At 44.4% G+C, this 19,810-nt stretch overlaps 6 non-coding genes across 6 annotated transcripts; all 6 read right to left on the minus strand.

Annotated features, from left to right (window-relative positions):
- Positions 1-591: 591 nt before the first annotated feature.
- trnaa-ugc (transfer RNA alanine (anticodon UGC)) lies at positions 592-663 on the minus strand. The gene has a single exon. It is a non-coding gene; the product is annotated as a tRNA-Ala (tRNA).
- A 736-nt stretch (positions 664-1,399) lies between these two features.
- trnat-cgu (transfer RNA threonine (anticodon CGU)) lies at positions 1,400-1,471 on the minus strand. Its single transcript has one exon. It is a non-coding gene; the product is annotated as a tRNA-Thr (tRNA).
- A 467-nt stretch (positions 1,472-1,938) lies between these two features.
- trnaa-cgc (transfer RNA alanine (anticodon CGC)) lies at positions 1,939-2,010 on the minus strand. The gene has a single exon. It is a non-coding gene; the product is annotated as a tRNA-Ala (tRNA).
- Positions 2,011-3,150: 1,140 nt separating this feature from the next.
- trnat-ugu (transfer RNA threonine (anticodon UGU)) lies at positions 3,151-3,222 on the minus strand. The gene has a single exon. It is a non-coding gene; the product is annotated as a tRNA-Thr (tRNA).
- Positions 3,223-3,688: 466 nt separating this feature from the next.
- On the minus strand, positions 3,689-3,760 carry trnaa-cgc (transfer RNA alanine (anticodon CGC)). Its single transcript has one exon. It is a non-coding gene; the product is annotated as a tRNA-Ala (tRNA).
- Positions 3,761-4,900: 1,140 nt separating this feature from the next.
- Positions 4,901-4,972, minus strand: trnat-ugu (transfer RNA threonine (anticodon UGU)). The gene has a single exon. It is a non-coding gene; the product is annotated as a tRNA-Thr (tRNA).
- Positions 4,973-19,810: the final 14,838 nt, after the last annotated feature.

The raw sequence follows: 19,810 nt of genomic DNA on the forward strand, positions 1-19,810 counted from the left end.
CATATCCTGCCCCATGTTACATAATCTACTGCAAACCCAATGGTTTCTCCCCTCCCTGGGTGGGGAGACCTTCCTGTTTATCAGTTTCACAGTAGTCAGAAGTTGTCTGCTGTCTATTAACAGTTCCCCTTTTCCTTGAATGTCTCAGCTTGTCCTATGCACACACATTTATATAATTAGTATGATAATCACTCAGTTATATATTTTCAGGGTGGAATCATTTAGTCAAAACCTTAAACGTATAAATTATTTTATCAGTGGTGGGTGCTGAGGGTGCTGGGTAATGAGGGTTCTGAGGGTACTGAGTGTGGTGGGTGGTGTGTGGTGGTGGGTAATGGGTGCTGTGGTGCTGGGTGATGGCTTCACTAGGGCCCTCTCTCTTCAGCCGTCTCCACTAGGGCCCTCTCAGCCAGCCATCTCCACTAGGACCCTCTCAGCCAGCCATCTCCACTAGGGCCCTCTCAGCCAGCCATCTCCACTAGGGCCCTCTCAGCCAGCCAACTCCACTAGGGCCCTCTCAGACAGCCATCTCCACTAGGGCCCTGTCAGCCAGCCATCTCCACTAGGGCCCTCTCAGCCAATAATTTTAAATGGAGAAGCTGGGGATTGAACCCAGGACCTCATACATGCAAAACTTGCGCTCTACCACTGAGCTACATCCCCTTTCTGGGAAAGAATTTTTTTTTTCTTTCTGCAGCGATCGGTTAGCTGCTCAGATAGCTGATGTTTAAAGTTAGTGAGGGAAATATAAGTCTCCAGCTTCAGCAATTTTTGCAATTCGTTCCAGTCATTGGCAGCAGAGAACTGGAAGGAAAGGCGGCCAAAGGAGGTGTTGGCTTTGGGGATGACCAGTGAGATATACCTGCTGGAGCGTGTGCTACGGGTGGGTGTTGTTATTGTGACCAGTGAGCTGAGATAAGGCAGAGCTTTACCTAGCATAGACTTATAGATGACCTGGAGCCAGTGGGTCTGGTGACGAATAGGTAGCGAGGGCCAGCCGACTAGAGCATACAGGTCTCAGTGGTCATATCAATACAATTTACCTTTTCTTTACACTGTTGTAATGAAAGTACATTTCCATAATATCAGCAATCTTCCATAAACGTCGAACAAGGGTTGAACCCATGTGATTAAGTTTACAGAAACAGATGATTTAGCATATCTATTTCCTTCTTAGAATGTCAACATTCTGGAAAGTGGGAGTTGTGGAAAAGATAATTTAACAACTAAATACAATCAACAAAGAAGTTGGGGATTAACGTTAGACCGCATACATGTAAAGTACTGGCTCTACCATAGAGATACATCCCCTTACTATAATAGCTGTGTTGCAATATTGATACAACTTGCTTTTCTGCAAATAAGAGCACAGGTCCATGATATCAGATGTCTTAAATACAGGCACAGACAGGACTTGAACCCATGATCTTCGGTTTACGAGACCGACGCCTTACCACTTGGCCACCATGCCACTCTACTCTACAAATTATACATCAACATTCAGGAAAGTAGTAGTTGTGTAAATGTGAATTTGGCACACAAATAAACTCAGTGGAGAATCTTGGGATTGAACCGAGGACCTCATACATATCTTGCATGCACTCCCCCTCTGAGCTTCCATCCCATTTCATTTGCAGATAAAATGCAATATCAATACAATGTACTTTTTATATACACCACTCCATTGAAACTACAATGAAATGATAGCAGCAATTCTTAAACCAGGTACAGACTGGGATCGAACCCATGAACTTCAGTTTTTGAAAATGACGCCATAAAAGTTGTCAACAATGCCACGTCTGTTCTATGAATGTACAAACAGGGATTGAACGCATGTTCTTCAGATTACAAGACCAAATTATTTAGCACATCTCTGTTTCCTGCTTAAAATTTCAACATTCTGTAAAGTATGAGTTGGGTCAATGCAATAATTTTAAATGGAGAAGCTGGGGTTTGAACCCAGGACCTCATACATGCGAAGCATGCGCTCTACCACTGAGCTACATCCCCTTTCTGGGAAAGAAAAAAATGTTTATTTTTTTTATTTTATTTCATCTTTATTTAACCAGGTAAGCTAGTGGAGAACAAGTTCTCCTTTAGAACTGCGACCTGGCCAAGATAAAGCAAAGCAGTGCGACACAAACAACAACACAGAGTTACAAATGGAATAAACAAGCGTACAGTCAATAACACAATAGAAAAAAAGAAAGTCTATATACAGTGTGTGCAAATGGCATGAGGAGGTAAGGCAATAAATAGGCCATGGTAGCGAACTAATTACAATTGAGCAAATTAACACTGGAGTGATAGTTGAGCTGATGATGATGTGCAAGTAGAAATACTGGTGTGCAAAAGAGCAGAAAGTAAATAAAAACAATATGTGGATGAGGTAGGTCGATTGGGTGGGCTATTTACAGATGGGCTATGTACAGCTGCAGCGATCGGTTAGCTGCTCAGATAGCTGACGTTTAAAGTTATTGAGGGAAATATAAGTCTCCAGCTTCAGCGATTTTTGCAATTCGTTGCATTCATTGGCAGCAGAGAACTGGAAGGAAAGGCGGCCAAAGGAGGTGTTGGCTTTGGGGATGACCAGTGAGATATACCTGCTGGAGCGCGTGCTACGGGTGGGTGTTGTTATCGTGACCAGTGAGCTGAGATAAGGCGGAGCTTTACCTAGCATAGACTTATAGATGACCTGGAGCCAGTGGGTCTGGTGACGAATAGGTAGCGAGGGCCAGCCGACTAGAGCATTCAGGTCGCAGTGGTCATATCAATACAATTTACCTTTTCTTTACACTGTTCTAATGAATGTACATTTCCATAATATCAGCTATCTTCCATAAACGTGGAACAAGGATTGAACCCATGTGCTTCAGTTTACAGAAACAGATGATTTAGCATATCTATTTCCTTCTTAGAATGTCAACATTCTGGAAAGTGGGAGTTGTGCAAAAGATAATTTAACAACTAAATACAATCAACAGAGAAGTTGGGGATTAACATTGGACCGCATACATGTAAAGTACTGGATCTACCATAGAGATACATCCCCTTACTATAACAGCTGTGTTGCAATATTGATACCCCTTGCTTTTTCTGGAAAGTCCTCCAATATGAGCACAGGTCCATGATATCAGATGTCTTTCATACAGGCACGGACGGGATTTGAACCCATGATCTTCTGTTTACAAGACCGACACCTTACCACTTGGCCACCATGCCACTCTACTCTACAAATTATACATCAACATTCTGGAAAGTAGTACTTGTGTAAATGTGAATTTGGCACACAAATAAACTCAGTGGAGAATCTAGGGATTGAACCGAGGACCTCATACATATTTTGCATGCACTCCCCCTCTGGCTTCCATCCCATTTCATTTGCAGATGAAATGCAATATTAATACAATGTACTTTTTATATACACCACTCCATTGAAACTACAATGAAATGATAGCAGCAATTCTTAAACCAGGTACAGACTGGGATCGAACCCATGAACTTCAGTTTTTGAAAATGACGCCATAAAAGTTGGCAACAATGCCACTTCTGTTCTATAAATGTACAAACAGGGATTGAACGCATGTTCTTCAGATTACAAGACCAAATTATTTAGCACATCTCTGTTTCCTGCTTAAAATTTCAACATTCTGTAAAGTAGGAGTTGGGTCAATGCAATAATTTTAAATGGAGAAGCTGGGGATTGAACCCAGGACCTAATACATGCGAAGCATGCGCTCTACCACTGAGCTACATCCCCTTTCTGGTAAAGAAAAAAATGTTTCTTTTTTTATTTTATTTCATCTTAATTTAACCAGGTCAGCTAGAGGAGAACAAGTTCTCATTTACAACTGCGACCTGGCCAAGATAAAGCAAAGCAGTGCGACACAAACAACAACATAGAGTTACAAATGGAATAAACAAGCGTACAGTCAATAACACAATAGAAAAAAAGAAAGTCTATATACAGTGTGTGCAAATGGCATGAGGAGGTAAGGCAATAAATAGGCCATAGTAGCGAAGTAATTACAATTTAGCAAATTAACACTGGAGTGATAGTTGAGCTGATGATGATGTGCAAGTAGAAATACTGGTGTGCAAAAGAGCAGAAAGTAAATAAAAACAATATGTGGATGAGGTAGGTCGATTGGGTGGGTTATTTACAGATGGGCTATGTACAGCTGCAGCGACCGGTTAGCTGCTCAGATAGCTGACGTTTAAAGTTATTGAGGGAAATATAAGTCTCCAGCTTCAGCGATTTTTGCAATTCGTTGCATTCATTGGCAGCAGAGAACTGGAAGGAAAGGCGGCCAAAGGAGGTGTTGGCTTTGGGGATGACCAGTGAGATATACCTGCTGGAGCGCGTGCTACGGGTGGGTGTTGTTATCGTGACCAGTGAGCTGAGATAAGGCGGAGCTTTACCTAGCATAGACTTATAGATGACCTGGAGCCAGTGGGTCTGGTGACGAATAGGTAGCGAGGGCCAGTCGACTAGAGCATACAGGTCGCAGTGGTCATATCAATACAATTGACCTTTTCTTTACACTGTTCTAATGAATGTACATTTCCATAATATCAGCTATCTTCCATAAACGTGGAACAAGGATTGAACCCATGTGCTTCAGTTTACAGAAACAGATGATTTAGCATATCTATTTCCTTCTTAGAATGTCAACATTCTGGAAAGTGGGAGTTGTGCAAAAGATAATTTAACAACTAATAACACTCAACAGAGAAGTTGGGGATTATCGTTGGACCGCATACATGTAAAGTACTGGCTCTACCATAGAGATACATCCCCTTACTATAATAGCTGTGTTGCAATATTTGATACAACTTGCTTTTTCTGCAAAGTCCTCCAATAAAAGCACAGGTCCATGATTTCACATGTCTTTCATACAGTCACGGACGGGATTTGAACCCATGATCTTCGGTTGACAAGACCGACGTCTTACCACTTGGCCACCATGCCACTCTATTCTAGAAATTATACATCAACATTCTGGAAAGTAGTAGTTGTGTAAATGTGAATTTGGCAAACAAATAAACTCAGTGGAGAATCTTGGGATTGGGTTAACACTTCCCCTTTTCCTTGCATGTCTCAGCTTGTCCTATGCACACACATTTATAGAATTAGTATGATAATCTCTCAGTTATATATTTTCAGGGTGGAATCATTTAGTCAAAACCTTAAACGTATAAATTATTTTATCAGTGGTGGGTGCTGAGGGTGCTGGGTATTGAGGGTTCTGAGGGTACTGAGTGTGGTGGGTGTGGCTGGTGGGGTAGTGGGTGCTGGGTGGTGGGTGCTGGGTGGTGGGTGCTGAGGGTGCTTGGTAATGAGGATTCTGAGGGTACTGAGTGTGGTGGGTGTGGCTGGTGGGGTGGTGGGTGCTGGGTGGTGGGTGCTGGGTGGTGGGTGCTGAGGGTGCTTGGTAATGAGGATTCTGAGGGTACTGAGTGTGGTGGGTGCTGGGTGGTGGGTGGTGGGTGGTGGGTGCTGGGTGCTGGGTAGTGGGTACTGGGTGGTGCTGGGTGGTGGGTGTTTGGTGGTGGATGGTGGGTGCTGGGTGGTGGGTGCTGGGTACTGGATGGTGGGTAGTGGGTTGTGGTGCTGGTTTGTGGGTGCTGGTTGCTGGGTCCTGGGTGGTGGGTGGTGGTGCTGCTCTCAGCCAGCCGTCTCCACTAGGACCCTCTCAGCCAGCCGTCTCCACTAGGGCCCTCTCAGCCAGCCGTCTCCACTAGGACCCTCTCAGCCAGCCGTCTCCACTAGGGCCCTCTCAGCCAGCCGTCTCCACTAGGGCCCTCTCAGCCAGCCGTCTCCACTAGGGCCCTCTCAGCCAGCCATCTCCACTAGGGCCCTCTCTCTTCAGCCATCTCCACTAGGGCCCTCTCAATCAGCCGTCTCCACTAGGGCCCTCTCAGCCAGCCGTCTCCACTAGGGCCCTCTCTCTTCAGCCATCTCCACTAGGGCCCTCTCAGCCAGCCGTCTCCACTAGGGCCCTCTCAGCCAGCCATCTCCACTAGGGCCCTCTCAGCCAGCCATCTCCACTAGGGCCCTCTCAGCCAGCCGTCTCCACTAGGGCCCTCTCAGCCAGCCGTCTCCACTAGGGCCCTCTCAGCCAGCCATCTCCACTAGGGCCCTCTCAGCCAGCCATCTCCACTAGGGCCCTCTCAGCCAGCCGTCTCCACTAGGGCCCTCTCAGCCAGCCATCTCCACTAGGGCCCTCTCAGCCAGCCATCTCCTCTAGGGCCCTCTCAGCCAGCCGTCTCCACTAGGGCCCTCTCAGCCAGCCGTCTCCACTAGGGCCCTCTCAGCCAGCCATCTCCTCTAGGGCCCTCTCAGCCAGCCGTCTCCACTAGGGCCCTCTCAGCCAGCCGTCTCCACTAGGACCCTCTCAGCCAGTCATCTCCACTAGGGCCCTCTCAGCCAGCCATCTCCTCTAGGGCCCTCTCAGCCAGCCATCTCCACTAGGGCCCTCTCAGCCAGCCATCTCCACTAGGGCCCTCTCAGCCCTAGTGTTTTTTTAGACCCAGGGTTTTTAATCAACCACATAACAAATATGTCCCCTTTTGTGCATGGGGGGAGTCTTTTAACCTCTTATGGCTAGGGGGCAGTATTTTCACGGCTGGATAAAAAACGTACCCGATTTAATCTGATTATTAGTCCTGCCCAGAAACTAGAATATGCATATAATTATTAGCTTTGGAGAGAAAACACTCCACAGTTTCTGAAACTGTTTGAATGGTGTCTGTGAGTATAACAGAACTCCTATGGCAGGCAAAAACCTGAGATGCTTCTGTTCAGGAAGTACCCTGTCAGACCTTTTATTTTCTTTGTTTGACATCTCTCCCAAAAACTAAGGATCTCTGCTGTTACGTGACACTTCCCACGTCTCCAATGGAGTCTCAGAGCCCGGGAAAAACAGGAATGACGTAATTCAAAGCCCTGGCTGAAACAAAGGAGAGCAAAAGCTAAAGTGGTCACTCAGTGGACTAAGCCTTACGCTCGCGACCCGCCCCGCCCCCGGCTTTCGGTTTTTCCCTCAGTATACAGACAGGCAGATTCCCGGTCGGAATATTATCGCTTTTCTACGAGATAAATTGCATAAAAATTGGTTTTAAACAGCGGTTGACATGCTTCGAAGTACGGTAATGGAATATTTAGAAATGTTTTGTCACATTCTGCGTCATGCTCGTGGCCGAGATTTAGCGTTGGGATAGTGTCTAGAACGCACGAACAAAACGTCTTGATGGAACATAACGATGGATTATTTGGGACCAAACCTACATTTGTTATTGAAGTAGAAGTCCTGGGACTGCATTCTGACGAAGAACAAGCAAGGTAAGAACATTTTTCTTATAGGAAATGTGATTTTGGTGAAGGCTAAACTGGTTGGGTGTCTAAATAGCTAGCCCGTGATGGCTGGGCTATGTACTTAGATTATTGCAAAATGTGCTTCATCCGAAAAGCTATTTTAAAATCGGACATATCGAGTGCATAGAGGAGTTCTGTATCTATAATTCTTAAAATTATTGTTATGCTTTTTGTGAACGTTTATCGTGAGTAATTTAGTAAAATCACCGGAAGTGTTCGGTGGGAATGCTAGTTCTGAACGTCACATGCTAATGTAAAAAGCTGGTTTTTGATATAAATATGAACTTGATTGAACAGACATGCATGTATTGTATAACATAATGTCCTAGGTGTGTCATCTGATGAAGATCATAAAAGGTTAGTGCTGCATTTAGCTATGGTTTGGGTTTATGTGACATGATATGCTAGCTTGAAAAATGGGTGTCTGATTATTTCTGGCTGTGTACTCTGCTGACATAATCTAATGTTTTGCTTTCGCTGTAAAGCCTTTTTGAAATCGGACAGTGTGGTTAGATAAAGGAGAGTCTTGTCTTTAAATAGCTGTAAAATAGTCACAAGGGGCCCGATGTGTTCAGAGGCTACAGCTTCACCATCACCTGCTCCACTCAGCCACAGTACCCAGGAGGCTCCTTCTTCCTCACGTTCCCCGGCTCCAACAGAACCCAGACCCAGCCAGCTGTCAATCACTCTGCTGCCTTCCTCTTCCCTGCTGCAGATGACTCCCACCAAGGGATCTACAGCTGTGTTTATGACAATTATGTTTTCTCTCATAACTTCTCCTCTGAGAGCGAGCTCCTCTCCCTCACCGTCACAGGTAACTGAACATGAACCAGACGTGTAACTTTGTCATTGACAGATTTCCCACAGATCTATCTGATGATGATCAGTCCCCTTCATCAAAGGTGTTTTCTGTTTTTGCAGCCTCTCCTCTGACAGCCATCACCACCTCCTACCTGTACTACAAGGTAAAGACATTCACTCAGACATAGGGTTGGAACTAAGGAGAGAGAGAGAGAGAGAGAGAGAGAGAGAGAGAGAGAGAGATCTGACTGTTGGTGCTGTGTCTCCCTAGCCCACCAGGAGGCAGAAGAGAGTGAACAGGGTGAGCAGAGTGAACAGAGTGAACAGGGTGAACAGGGTGAACAGGGTGAGCAGAGTGAACAGGGTGAACAGGGTGAACAGGGTGAGCAGAGTGAACAGGGTGAACAGGGTGAACAGGGTGAACAGGGTGAGCAGGGTGAACAGGGTGAACAGGGTGAACAGGGTGAACAGGGTGAACAGAGTGAACAGGGTGAGCAGCATGGATCTTTATGTCAATGGAGATGGTCTCTCTGAGCTCCAGAGCTGAAGCCGGCCCGGGAGAAGAGAGAGCAGCCCAGGGGACGGAATAGAATAAAGCTGACCCTACATGCTGATCTTAGGTCAGTTTTGTGTTTAAAATGTGGTGACAAACCTTAAGTGCTTCTAATTTAATAATAATTGTATTATTTTATTATTAATAATAATTTAATAATAATTTTAATAACAAGTTCAGAATTACTTTATCTTTCTAGAACCTTGGAAGAAATCTAAAAGGAGTGATTGCAACCAGCATTATTCTGTTTAGTTTGGTTTTTACCACCAGGGAAACATGGGGTTCTGGGTAACATGGGGTTCTGGGTAACATGGGGTTCTGGGTAACATGGGGTTCTGGGTAACATGGGGTTCAGGGTAACATGGGGGTTCTGGGTAACATGGGGTTCTGGGTAACATGGGGTTCTGGGTAACATGGGGTTCTGGGTAACATGGGGGTTCTGGGTAACATGAGGTTCTGGGGTAACATGGGGTTCTGGGTAACATGGGGTTCTGGGTAACGTGGGGTTCTGGGTAACATGGGGTTCTGGGTAACATGGGGTTCTGGGTAACATGGGGGTTCTGGGTAACATGGGGGTTCTGGGTAACATGGGGTTCTGGGTAACATGGGGTTCTGGGTAACATGGGGGTTCTGGGTAACATGGGGGTTCTGGGTAACATGGAGTTCTGGGTAACATGGGGTTCAGGGAAACATGGGGTTCTGGGTAACATGGGGTTCTGGGTAACATGGTGTTTGGGGTAACATGGGGTTCTGGGTAACATGGGGTTCTGGGGTAACATGGGGTTCTGGGTAACATGGGGTTCTGGGTAACATGGGGTTCTGGGTAACATGGTGTTCTGGGTAACATGGGGGTTCTGGGTAACATGGGGTTCTGGGTAACATGGGGTTCTGGGTAACATGGGGATGGGGTAACATGGGGTTCTGGGTAACATGGGGTTCTGGGTAACATGGGGTTTTGATTATTTTAAGCGATTAGCTCAATTACGTGTGTTTAGTGTCCAGAATGTATTGCTATTTGCTTTTGTCTTCATATGTTTATCTTATTTAGTGTCTCTTAGATTCTTTATCTTATTTAGTGTCTCTTAGATTCTTTATCTTGAAGTGTTTCCATTATTAATCCATGTATTATTATAATCATCTGTTCATTCTTTTGTATTTTGAATCATGTTTTGATGAAGGGGTCCTCTTTAACTCAAGTAATTTTGGTTTGTTGTTGTTTACCTCTCATGATGTTGTTGATTATGAATGTTATGATATTGATTATTGATTATTAATTATGATGTAGATTATTGATTATGATGTTGCTCTTTAAACTGCCATGTGATCAACTGAATGCTTTTTAATAAAATGACATGCTGTCAGTCTTGTGTGATTCCCCTCTTGGACAGACTACAACATACAGTATGAATTAACTGGTCGTACATTTGGCAGGAGGTTAGGAAGTGCAGCTCAGTTTCCACCTCATTTTGTGGGCAGTGTTGCACACAGCCTGTAATCTCTTGAGAGCCATGTCTGCCGACGACGACCTTTCTCAATAGCAAGGCTATGCTCACTGAGTCTGTACCTAGTCAAAGCTTTCCTTAGGTTTGGGTCAGTCACAGTGGTCAGGTATTCTGCCGCTGTGTTCTCTCTGTATAGGGCCAAATAACATTATAGTTTGCTCTGTTCTTTTTTTGTTAACTCTTTCCAATGTGTCAAGTAATTATCTTTTTGTTTTCTCATGATTTGGTTGGGTCTAATTGTGTTGCTGTCCTGGGGCTCTGTGGGGTCTGTTTGTGTTTGTGAACAGAGCCCCAGGACCAGCTTGCTGAGGGGACTCTTCTGTCTGTCTGTCTGTCTGTCTGTCTGTCTGTCTGTCTGTCTGTCTCTCTTTCTGTCTCTCTCTCTTTCTGTCTGTCTGTTTCTTTCTCTCTCTGTGTCTGTCTGTCTGTCTGTCTGTCTGTCTGTCTGTCTGTCTGTCTGTCTGTCTGTCTGTCTGTCTGTCTGTCTGTCTGTCTGTCTGTCTGTCTCTTTCTGTCTGTACCTGTACGCCTTGAAACAGACTCAGTTGCCGGTTCGTGTTCTGTAACAGTTTCCAGCTCGTTACGATGAGGAGCCGAGAGGAAGCGATTGTGTTGTTAGTGTAATGTGGGGATTTGACCACAGGGTGGTGCTGTTTTCTCACATATAATTCTGTGTTGTTAGTGTAATGTGGGGATTTGACCACAGGGTGGTGCTGTTTTCTCACATATAATTCTGTGTTGTTAGTGTAATGTGGGGATTTGACCACAGGGTGGTGCTGTTGTCAGCGAGGAGCCGAGAGGAAGCTAACGTGTGGGATGGATAATGTGAATTACCATATTGGTCGATTCAATTAATTATTATTGTTGTTGTTGTTATTTTTATTGTCATGTTATTTTGTTTGTTCTCTCTGATTGTCATGATCATAATCACAGCCCTGTAGGATACATCCACCTTGTTATGACCCATCAAATAGGGCTATTACACACACTCTCGCTCTCTCTCTCTCTCTCTCTCTCTCTCTCTCTCTCTCCCCCTCCCTCCCTCCCTCCCTCTCTTACACACACACACACTCTGTCTCTCTCTGTCTCACTCACTCACTCACTCACACACACACACACTCTGTCTCTCTCTGTCACACACTCGCTCTCTCTCTCTCACTCACTCACTCACTCACTCACTCACTCACTCACTCACTCACTCACTCACTCACAGTGTGGGCAGTGTTGTGCCAGGATAAAAACCTCTCCCTCAACGTGATCAAGACAAAGTAGCTGATCGTGGACTAAAGGAGGACCGAACATCAACAGGGCTGTAGTGGAGCAGGTTGAGAGTTTCAAGTTCCTTGGTGTCCACATCACCAAAAAACTATCATCTATAGCTGCACCATCGAGAGCATCCTGACCGGCTGCACCATCGAGAGCATCCTGACCGGCTGCATCACCTCTTGGTATGGCAACTGCTCAGCATCTGACCGTACGGCGCTACAGAGGGTAATGCGTACGGCCCAGTACATCACTAGGGCCAAGCTTCCTGCCATCAAGGACCTATATACCAGGCGGTGTCAGTGGAAGGCCCAAAAAATTGTCAAAGACTCCAACCACCCTAGTCATAGATTGTTCTCTCTGCTACCACACGGCAAGCAGTACCGGAGCGTCAAGTCTAGGTCCAAAAGGCTCCTTAACAGCTTCTACACCCAAGCCATAAGACTGCTGAACAATTAATCAAATGGCCTCCTGGACTATTTACATTGATATCCCCCTCCATTTGTTTTTACACTGCCGCTACTCTCTGTTTATTATCAATCAAATGTATTTATAAAACCCTTCTTACATCAGCTGATATATCAAAGTGCTGTACAGAAACCCAGCCTAAAACCCCCAAACAGAAAGCAATGCAGGTGTAGAAGCACGGTGGCTTAGGAAAAACTCCCTAGAAAGGCCAGAACCTAGGAAGAAACCTAGAGAGGAACCAGGCTATGAGGGGTGGCCAGTCCTCTTCTGGCTGTGCCGGGTGGATATTATAACAGAACATGGCCTAGATGTTAAAATGTTCATAGATGACCAGCAGGGTCAAATAATAATAATTATCTACATGTACAAATTACCTCAACTAACCTGTACCCCGCACATTGACTCTGTACCGGTACCCCCTGTATATAGCCTCCACATTGACTCTGTACCATAATACCCTGTATATAGCCTCCACATTGACTTTGTACCGGTACCCCCTGTATATAGCCTCCACATTGACTCTGTACTGGTACCCCCTGTATATAGCCTCCACATTGACTCTGTACCGGTACCCCCTGTATATAGCCTCCACATTGACTCTGTACCGGTACCCCCTGTATATAGCCTCCACATTGACTCTGTACCATAATACCCTGTATATAGCCTCCACATTGACTTTGTACCGGTACCCCCTGTATATAGCCTCCACATTGACTCTGTACCGGTACCCCCTGTATATAGCCTCCACATTGACTCTGTACCGGTACCCCCTGTATATAGCCTCCACATTGGCTCTGTACCGTAATACCCTGTATATAGCCTCCACATTGACGCTGTACTGGTACCCCCTGTATATAGCCTCCACATTGACTCTGTACCGGTACCCCCTGTATATAGCCTCCACATTGACTCTGTACCGGTACCCCCTGTATATAGCCTCCACATTGACTCTGTACCGGTACCCCCTGTATATAGCCTCCACATTGACTCTGTACCGGTACCCCCTGTATATAGCCTCCACATTGACTCTGTACCGGTACCCCCTGTATATAGCCTCCACATTGACTCTGTACCGGTACCCCCCTGTATATAGCCTCCACATTGATTCTGTACCGGTACCCCCTGTATATAGCCTCCACATTGACTCTGTACTGGTACCCCCTGTATATAGCCTCCACATTGACTCTGTACCGGTACCCCCTGTATATAGCCTCCACATTGACTCTGTACCGGTACCCCCTGTATATAGCCTCCACATTGACCCTGTACCGGTACCCCCCCTGTATATAGCCTCCACATTGACTCTGTACCGGTACCCCCTGTATATAGCCTGCACATTGACTCTGTACCGGTACCCCCCTGTATATAGCCTCCACATTGACTCTGTACTGGTACCCCCTGTATATAGCCTCCACATTGACTCTGTACCGGTACCCCCCTGTATATAGCCTCCACATTGACTCTGTACCGGTACCTCCTGTATATAGTCTCCACATTGACTCTGTACCGGTACCTCCTGTATATAGCCTCCACATTGACTCTGTACCGGTACCCCCCTGTATATAGCCTCCACATTGACTCTGTACTGGTACCCCCTGTATATAGCCTCCACATTGACTCTGTACCGGTACCCCCCTGTATATAGCCTCCACATTGACTCTGTACTGGTACCCCCTGTATATAGCCTCCACATTGACTCTGTACCGGTACCCCCCCTGTATATAGCCTCCACATTGACTCTGTACCGGTACCTCCTGTATATAGTCTCCACATTGACTCTGTACCGGTACCCCCTGTATATAGTCTCCTTTTTGTTATTTTATTGTGTTACTTGTTATTTAATTTTTTTGTTTTATTTCTTTGGTAAATATTTTCTTAACTCTTCTTGAACTGCATTGTTGGTTAAGGGCTGGTCAGTCAGTATTTCACGGTAAGGTCTACACTTGTTGTATTCGGTGCATGTGACAAATAAAGTTTGATTTGATTTTACACAGCAGTTAATTATCCTATTTAGTTTATTATTTATTTATCCACACATACTGCTCTCTCTCTCTCTCTCTCTCTCTCTCTCTCTCTCTCTCTCTCTCTCTCTCTCTCTCTCTCTCTCTCTCTCTGTGTCTCTCTCTCTCTCTCTCTCTCTCTCTCTCTCTCCCTGTCTCTCTCTCTCTCTCCCTCTCTCTCTCTGTGTCTCTCTCTCTCTCTGTGTCTCTTCTCTCCTCTCTGCTCTCTCTCTCTCTATCTCTCTCTCTCTCTCTGTCTATCTCTCTCTCTGTTCTCTCTCTTCTCTCTCTCTCTCTCTCTCTATCTCTCTCTCTCTGTCTCTCTCTCCCCTCTCTTCTCTTTCTCTCTCTGTGTGTCTCTCTCTCCCTCTCTCTATCTCTCTCTCCACTCTCTCTCTCTCCTCTCTCTTCCCTCTTCTCTCTCTCTCTCCCTCGTCTCTCTCTCTCCTCTCTCTCTCTCTTTATGTGTCTCTCTCTGTGTCTGTCTCTCTCTCCCTCGTCTCTCTCTCTCTCTCTCTCTCTCTCTCTCTCTCTCTATCTCGTGTGTCTCTCTCTCCCTCTGTCTCTCCTCTCTCTCTGTGTCTCTCTTCTCCTGTCTGTCTATCTCTCTCTCTCTCTCTCTCTCCCTCTCTCTCTCTCTCTCTTGTCTCTCTCTCTCTCTCTCTCTCTCTCTCTCTCTCTCTCCTGTCTCTCTCTATCTCTCTCCCTCTCTCTCTCTCTCTCTCTCTGTCTCTCTGTCTCTGGCTCTGTCTCTCTCTCCTCTCTCTCTCTCTCTCTCTCTCTCTCTCTCTCTCTGTCTCTCTCTCTCTCTCTCTCTCTCTCTCCCTCTCTCTCTCTCTCTCTCTCTGTGTCTCTCTCTGTGTCTCTCTCTCTCCCTCTGTCTCTCTCTCTCTCTCTCTCTCTCTCTCTCTCTCTCTCTCTCTCTCTCTCTGTGTCTCTCTCTCTCCCTCTGTCTCTCTCTCTCTCTCTGTGTCTCTCTCTCTCCCTCTGTCTCTCTCTCTCTCTCTCTCTCTCTCTCTCCCTCTCTCTCTCTCTCTCTTCTCCCTCTCTCTCTGTCTCTGTCTCTCTCTGTCTCTCTCTGTAATATTTGTTTATTTGGTTAGCAGGCGGCCACAGTTGTCCGGTGTCTGAACACACCAGACCTCAGCTCACAGTGAGCTCAACGTGGCCGCGCACCCGAACTCATCACGTGCCCGCGCGCATTAGCACGGTTTCATTCCACCTCTAGAGACAACAACTGTCCCCGGAGACATGTTTAACCAGGACAACAGGACAGAGATCAAACCGTTGGAGACCTTCTCTCTGTCTTTCTCTCTCTCTCATCCCCTTGTTCTTTTACCGTTTTATTTGCGTTTTAACCAGGACTAGTCTCAAGCCAATGCGGTGGAGAGCTGGGCTCGTGTTGCTGCTGTGTTGGGGCACCACCGGGGAGCTACGTCATCAACCCGGGGACTCCCCGGGACATGAAGACCCGACGAGCAAGCAGCAGGCCGACTCGGTGTCCGTGAGCACGCGTCAGCAGCGGTCCCGTCCACCGGTAGAACCATTAGACTTTGGGTTCGTCCCCTCCGGTGTGTACGACACGCACGCCTACTACGAGCCCGGCGCCGTCGGCGTTCTGTTCCACATGGTGCGAGCGTTCCTTTACCTGGTCCAACCGAACCCCTTCCCGAAAGGTGAGGAACATGGCTCAGTGTGTGTGTGTGTGTGTGTGGTGTGTGTGTGTGTGTGTGTGTGTGTGTGTGTGTGTGTGTGTGTGTGTGTGTGTGTGTGTGTGTGTGTGTGTGTGTGTGTGTGGTGTGTGTGTGTGTTGTTTCAGAATACGTCTACATGGCAGCTTAAAGGAGAATTGCGTAGGCTACACAATAAATACTTTTAGTAACACAAAGTAAATCAATACATGTGTTGGCAAATTAAGAAATATACAGTTAAGAAATATACTGTTAGGTAATTAAGAAATATACTGTTAGGTAATTAAGAAAGTTATGGTTACTTAACTAACAGTATATATCTTGATTAAATAACATTTAACTTTCTTAATTAACTAGCACTATATTTATATAGTTATTTCTGAAATTACATTGCAAAAATATTAAAAAATATAAATATTATGTGCCTTTAATCAAGAAATGCAGATGTGTTAATTAATCAAGGCAGATGGATGTGTTAATTCATCAAGGCAGATGGATGTGTTAATTAATCAAGGCAGATGGATGTGTTAATTAATCAAGGCAGATGGATGTGTTAATTAATCAAGGCAGATGGATGTGTTAATTAATCAAGACAGGCAGATGGATGTGTTAATTAACCAAGGCAGATGGATGTGTTAATTAATCGAGACAGATGGATGTGTTAATTAATCGAGGCAGATGGATGTGTTAATTAATCGAGGCAGATGGATGTGTTAATTAATCAAGGCAGATGGATGTGTTAATTAATCAAGGTAGATGGATGTGTTAATTAATCAAGGCAGATGGATGTGTTAATTAATCAAGGCAGATGGATGAGTTAATTAATCAAGGCAGATGGATGGGTTAATTAATCAAGGCAGATGGATGGGTTAATTAACCAAGGCAGATGGATGTGTTAATTAATCAAGGCAGATGGATGTGTTAATTAATCAAGGCAGATGGATGTGTTAATTAATCAAGACAGATGGATGTGTTAATTAATCAAGGCAGATGGATGTGTTAATTAATCAAGGCAGATGGATGTGTTAATTAATCAAGGCAGATGGATGTGTTAATTAATCAAGGTAGATGGATGTGTTAATTAATCAAGGCAGATGGATGTGTTAATTAATCAAGGCAGATGGATGTGTTAATTAACCAAGGCAGATGGATGTGTTAATTAATCAAGGCAGATGGATGTGTTAATTAACCAATGCAGATGGATTTGTTAATTCATCACGGCAGATGGATATGTTAATTAATCAAGGCAGATGGATGTGTTAATTAATCAAGGCAGATGGATGTGTTAATTAATCAAGGCAGATGGATGTGTTAATTAATCAAGGCAGATGGATGTGTTAATTAATCAAGACAGATGGATGTGTTAATTCATCAGGGCAGATGGATGTGTTAATTAATCAAGACAGATGGATGTGTTAATTCATCAGGGCAGATGGATGTGTTGATTAAGATCAGAAGTCTGATATATGGGTCATGGGGGGTTGTTCAGGTTTATCAGTTCAGCATGTAGGTCTACTGTCATGTTTAGTATGTAGGTCTACTGTCATGTTTAGTATGTAGGTCTACTGTCATGTTTAGTATGTAGGTCTACTGTCATGTTTGGCATGTAGGTCTACTGTCATGTTTAGTATGTAGGTCTACTGTCATGTTTAGCATGTAGGTCTACTGTCATGTTTAGTATGTAGGTCCACTGTCATGTTTAGTATGTAGGTCTACTGTCATGTTTAGCATGTAGGTCTACTGTCAGGTTTAGCATGTAGGTCTACTGTCATGTTTAGCATGTAGGTCTACTGTCATGTTTAGTATGTAGGTCTACTGTCATGTTTAGCATGTAGGTCTACTGCCATGTTTAGCATGTAGGTCTACTGTCATGTTTAGCATGCAGGTCTACTGCCATGTGTATCAGTTTAGCATGTAGGTCTACTGTCATGTTTAGCATGTAGGTCTACTGTCATGTTTAGTATGTAGGTTTACTGTCAGGTTTATCAGTTTAGCATATAGGTCTACTGTCATGTTTAGTATGTAGGTATGTTTAGCATGTAGGTCTACTGTCAGGTTTAGCATGTAGGTCTACTGTCATGTTTAGCATGTAGGTCTACTGTCATGTTTAGCATGTAGGTCTACTGTCATGTTTAGCATGTAGGTCTACTGTCATGTTTAGTATGTAGGTCTACTGTCAGGTTTATCAGTTTAGCATGTAGGTCTACTGTCATGTTTAGTATGTAGGTCTACTGTCATGTTTAGCATGTAGGTCTACTGTCAGGTTTAGTATGTAGGTCTACTGTCATGTTTAGCATGTAGGTTTACTGTCAGGTTTAGTATGTAGGTTTACTGTCAGGTTTAGCATGTAGATCTACTGCCATGTTTAGTATGTAGGTTTACTGTCAGGTTTATCAGTTTAGCATGTAGGTCTACTGTCATGTTTAGCATGTAGGTCTACTGTCAGGTTCAGTATGCAGGTTTACTGTCAGGTTTAGTATGTAGGTCTACTGTCATGTTTAGTATGTAGGTCTACTGTCATGTTGAGTATGTAGGTCTACTGTCAGGTTTATCAGTTTAGCATGTAGGTCTACTGTCATGTTTAGCATGTAGGTCTACTGTCAGGTTTAGCATGTAGGTCTACTGTCATGTTTAGTATGTAGGTCTACTGTCATATTTAGTATGTAGGTCTACTGTCATGTTTAGCATGTAGGTCTACTGTCATGTTTAGCATGTAGGTCTACTGTCATGTTTAGCAAGTAGGTCTACTGTCAGGTTTATCAGTTTAGCATGTAGGTCTACTGTCATGTTTAGTATGTAGGTCTACTGTCATGTTTAGCATGTAGGTCTACTGTCATGTTTAGCATGTAGGTCTACTGTCATGTTTAGCATGTAGGTCTACTGTCATGTTTAGTATGTAGGTCTACTGTCATGTTTAGCATGTAGGTCTACTGTCATGTTTAGTATGTAGGTCTACTGTCAGGTTTATCAGTTTAGCATGTAGGTCTACTGTCATGTTTAGTATGTAGGTCTACTGTCATGTTTAGCATGTAGATCTACTGTCAGGTTTAGTATGTAGGTCTACTGTCATGTTTAGTATGTAGGTCTACTGCCATGTTTAGCATGTAGGTCTACTGTCATGTTTAGTATGTAGGTCTACTGTCATGTTTATCAGTTTAGTATGTAGGTCTACTGTCATGTTTAGTATGTAGGTCTACTGTCAGGTTGATCAGTTTAGTATGTAGGTCTACTGTCATGTTTCGCATGTAGGTCTACTGTCAGGTTTAGCATGTAGGTCTACTGTCATGTTTAGTATGTAGGTCTACTGTCATGTTTAGTATGTAGGTCTACTGTCATGTTTAGCATGTAGGTCTACTGTCATGTTTAGCATGTAGGTCTACTGTCAGGTTTATCAGTTTAGCATGTAGGTCTACTGTCATGTTTAGTATGTAGGTCTACTGTCATGTTTAGCAAGTAGGTATACTGTCATGTTTAGCATGTAGGTCTACTGTCATGTTTAGTATGTAGGTCTACTGTCATGTTTAGTATGTAGGTCTACTGTCATGTTTAGCATGTAGGTCTACTGTCATGTTTAGCATGTAGGTCTACTGTCATGTTTAGCATGTAGGTCTACTGTCAGGTTTAGTATGTAGGTCTACTGTCATGTTTAGCATGTAGGTCTACTGTCAGGTTTATCAGTTTAGTATGTAGGTCTACTGTCATGTTTAGTATGTAGGTCTACTGTCATGTTTAGCATGTAGGTCTACTGTCATGTTTAGCATGTAGGTCTACTGTCATGTTTAGCATGTAGGTTTACTGTCATGTTTAGCATGTAGATCTACTGTCATGTTTAGCATGTAGGTCTACTGTCAGTTTTATCAGTTTAGTATGTAGGTCTACTGTCATGTTTAGTATGTAGGTCTACTGTCATGTTTAGTATGTATGTCTACTGTCATCCTCGGTAACAACAGCAGTAGGTCATAATGTTACCCCGGTAACAACAGCAGTAGGGTCTTAATGTTGCCTCGGTAACAACAGCAGTAGGTCATAATGTTGCCTCGGTAACAACAGCAGTAGGTCATAATGTTGCCTCGGTAACAACAGCAGTAGGTCATAATGTTGCCCCGGTAACAACAACAGTAAGTCATAATGTTGCCTCGGTAACAACAGCAGTA

Source organism: Salmo trutta, unplaced genomic scaffold, assembly GCF_901001165.1.
Source record: "Salmo trutta unplaced genomic scaffold, fSalTru1.1, whole genome shotgun sequence".
In the NCBI taxonomy this organism is placed as follows: Eukaryota; Metazoa; Chordata; class Actinopteri; order Salmoniformes; family Salmonidae; genus Salmo; species Salmo trutta.